A 4,595-nucleotide genomic window follows, 5' to 3' on the forward strand; every position below is an offset into this window, starting at 1 on the left:
ATCATCATCATCATCATCATCATCATCATCATCATCATCATTTATTTATTTATTTATTTATTGTCATTGTAAGTATATACACAATATACCCATACAATGAATACTAGATTAAATAGACAAATAACTTAATTTTATATAAGGTAGTTTCTCATATCTGCTGGGATGTTTTCCATGGAGAGTTTTAGATTATGCAGTTTTACAGCATTCATGTCAAGTTTGTACAATCTGCTTTTTCTCATAAGACAAGTTAGGGATCACCTCGATCAAGCAAGAAGTGGCAATATAAAGAAATACCGTAATGTTAGGCTGATTACAGCAACTTCTTTCAGACACTTCATTACTGCCATTGTCTGTGGATCCTTCTGGGAATTCTCTTAATCACATTAAGCTATTGGATGGTGATGATTTAAGAGCCTTCTCTTGCCAATGAAGCAAACAGAATACTAAGAGTAAAGACACAGAAAGTAATTATGAATTAATTCTGCCCCTATTCTGCATCCAATTAATTTTTTGAATAATAGATTTAATACATACAATACTTTTAGTGTCTATACTCTAAAATTAAGACAGGGTCTTATATTAATTTTTGCTCCAAAAAGCACATTAGGGCTTATTTTCAGGGGATGTTTTGTTTTTTCATGTTCAACAATCTACATTTATTCAAATACAGACCAAGAAGTCTATGACTAGGAACCAGGCCTTCTAAGTGGTGGCGTCCTTCTTATGGAATATGCTGCCAGTGGAAGTGTGTGTGGCCCCTTCCCATCCAATATTCAGAAAGCATTAAAAAACAATGCTTTCAAGATAAGCATTCCAGGATATCCTCCCCTTATACTGTAACTGCTGTTATTTCATTTATATGTTGGATTTCGTCTCTCTAGATTTGTTGTTACCATCTTGGGTTTGGTGAGGGCTGTTTTATATTTCTGTGGTTTGGGCAAGGGATTCGTTCTTTTTTTAATGTATTGCATTATGTTGGAAACCGTTCAGAGTAGTAGCATGCATATTGAACAGGAGAGAACAGATGTAGTGGCCTGCAGCACTCCTTAACTTTTGAAACAGATGTTAGGCCTTGATAAGTTTCTTTGGTTCCTCTGTCATGTTTTTCTCCTCCCTACTTATTTCTAGCCAAAAATGTGAGACAGTAACGGCTTTAACTTCAGAAATGAGAATCCCACTGATAGCCCAACTAGAGTAGACCCACTGAAGCAATTGTTTAGTGGAAAGTCAATATTTATGTAAATCCCATTGCTTTCCGTGTATGGAGGCAGATAGGGACTACCAATAAGGTTTTTTTGCCAGAAGGCAAAACACATGCTCTATCCAATGCCACCTTCACCAAGATAACAGTGATGGTGTCTTTTACTGGTAAAACTGAACCCACAGACACTTTATATTGTATATCCAATTTCAAGCAGCAACAGGGTATTTTGTGTTGTTTTTCTAGTCATTCATTATTTTTTAAGACAAAATAAGCCAGTCTATAACTGGAAACATGTTCACTCTTTTTTAACCATTTGCCTTCCTTTGGAATATGGAAGACAGAAATATTTGTAACAGAACTGTTGCTACAAACAGAATGTTTATGTCAAAGTAACATGTCAATGTGGCATTTTGAGGCACCCTTAAATATAAACTCTGTTGTTTCAATCTTCTTTCAATTTCATTTCCAATTCGGCTGAAAACATATGGTTTCCAAACTAATACAAGGCAATCCTGATTGTTTTAGAGTATATACACTTTTTTTTCTGTACTACAGTATTAAATATAGAGCTAAATATTTTTATGGGTTGTTACATTAGAAGGTAGACATTGTTACACAGAATAAATACGTCAGTAGGATACTAATGTAATCTGTGAAAAACACTGATTTTGACCCATGCTGGGTAACATATGATTGCATTCTGCCCTTCAACTTTCTTTGGCAACTGCTTGCAATTTGTATAGTCTCTGCCAGTTGCAATTTACTGTTGTTTTTCATTCACATAGAAAAAATGTTTTGCGTGCTATTGGAGTATACGTTCTATAACAAATCATGGAGAAAGCACATTCTCTCTGAACTTTACTGTAATAATCGTGCTATGGTGTGTCACATTTCCTAATTCATGTACTATATATGTTAATAGCACCCTCTTTCTATTTGCAAACATTGTAGGATGGCTTCACAACTAATTTCACACATTTTTCTTTGCATGCATGTGCTGTTTTAAAATGACTGACTTATATAGGATCATGATAGCAACTGCACATTGTGTGTGCATTTGTGTATCAGTCGCTCACCATACATATTAATACAAACTTATATATCTATATCTATATCTATCTATCTCTCTCTCTCTCTCTCTCTCTCTCTCTCTCTCTCTCTATCTATCTATCTATCTATCTATCTATCTATCTATATATATATATATATATATACTGTATATATACTGTATATATACACTGTGTGTGTGTGTGTGTGTGTGTGTGTATGTATGTATGTATGTATGTATGTATGTATGTATGTATGTATGTATGTATGTATACACACACACACACACACACATACATACATACACACTGTGTATAGAACTTACTCTGTAGTACATGAACCAATGTTTGCTAACAGGCATCTATCTTAAAACAAGTGTACTGCCAGAGTAAGCACATGAAGCTGATGCAATCCAGGGGGTGACACATGAAATGTGTATTGGACATGGGGTAATGTCAGGGAGAAGACATCAGATGATGTGCCTGGTGATTGGTTGTTCAAACTATATAAGTTCTACACACTATGGTGATGTGTGGAGTGTTGTGTTGGAGTTGCTGCACGAAGTGCTGTATGTTTATTTGCTGAAAATGCATTATTGAGTCTGTTGAATGTATATAGTTCTATTGTACACAGTCTATAAATACACTGCTGGTGAATGAACCTACTGTCTATCTGAGTCTCTTTGCTGTCAACCTGGAAGGCTGACTTCTCTCGGAGCCATCTCTCACATCCCAAATCTTGACATATGCTCTCTCTACACAAGCAGACAGACATTGGGTTTGAGGACTCTCTCCTTCCTCTCTTTGCAGACTGTAATTTCTTAAGGTACTTCAGAGGTTTTGGCAAATTTACTGTTTCTTCCAATTCCACAAACTATCCGCTGGATCAAAACACACACAGATACACTTTTAATCATGGTTTGCCAGGAACCTAGAAGTAAGTTTGATGTGAAGTACACTAGCCTGAGTCTTCTGCATATTTGTGCACGTAATGCCAAACCAATTATTTTGGTATTACTGTACTTCTAAACTAAGCCACTGCCTTGCCATTACAACAAGAAATTTCTCCCCAACCACACCTTTGCTATTTCTACCCAGCAGGGCAATGAAAGATCTCATGCTTGTGCACAACTCATTTAAGATTAGAGTTAACCCTCTAATCCTAAACATACTGATTAGGAGCTACATTTTAATATTTTCCAGGGAAGTATTTTCTTGGTAAGTGCATTTTGTATCACAGCTCTTTGCTTCTCAAAGGATTCATAAAACCTCCATTAGCTGCATCCTGTTGGATAACTATGGGTTAGAGGCGACCATGCAAAGGCTTTATGTACAGTTATAAGGTGCTCACGTGGTTGTGCGATGGGCATTTATTCTCCTTCAGTCAAAAGCATTAGATCTGATTTGACTCTGCACTCTATTGCATCTTGGTCACAATATTGCTCTTTGTGGTGCTTTTAACTAGTTTGGGAGGAGAGCTCTCAAATTAAGCCAGTAACAGATTGGAATGCAAGCATTTGAGATATATTGGGTGGAAATATTAGCTTGAGATTCATATCTTAGCTTTTAAATCTTTTTTTTTCTGGACTCAACAAATTTACAGGAACATACCCACTGACGTTGCAACAATAAAAACAGCAGCTGCCAAGGTCAAAGTAACAGCATCAATTAAGCGCTCCGAAGCTGAAAGCTCCAAGAAGGATACCTAGGGAATCACAGACGCCTACCAAGCAAGCGAAGCCAACTGTACTACCATTCAAGGAACTGCAAATGTAGCTTCTCAGACCTTCGAGAATATTATACAAACTGCAACGGCGGACGCCGTAAATCGACAGCATCATCACAATCGGCGTATTCCGAAAGAACTGGCTTCCCTGTTACCTCTCATCACGAAAGCATAGGGCTGAGTCTTGGCACTGAAAATGTATCCCAGGGTTTAATGACACAGACAAATCTTATAATAAATACAGTATGAGGCTGACTCTTCGTCCTGGAAGCTCTCCGAGTCCCGGCATCTGTTGGGCTTGCATGTTTTACTCAACGCCTTTATTGCACTCAGAAGCATCACTGTTCCACTCACGATGTAGTCATACCCCCCCCCCAACTTCATCATGGCATTTTCAAACATCTTTTGCCTCGGGCGGGGGCGCACATACACCACCAAGAAAAAGCAAGCTATTGTAGAAGCCAGAGGTGGCGTGCTCCCCTGTGCGCATGCTCGCTCAGCCTCCTTCTTCCGGACTCCGAGGCCGGAGCCATCAATGAAGAGCAGAAGGGGCGGGGCTTCAAAGGGACAAGGGGGCGGGGCTCGAGGCGGCTCGGGACGCTGGGCCTGACAGCCTTCG

The sequence above is a fragment of the Pogona vitticeps genome, chromosome 5, assembly GCF_051106095.1.
Source record: "Pogona vitticeps strain Pit_001003342236 chromosome 5, PviZW2.1, whole genome shotgun sequence".
NCBI classification, from domain to species: domain Eukaryota; kingdom Metazoa; phylum Chordata; class Lepidosauria; order Squamata; family Agamidae; genus Pogona; species Pogona vitticeps.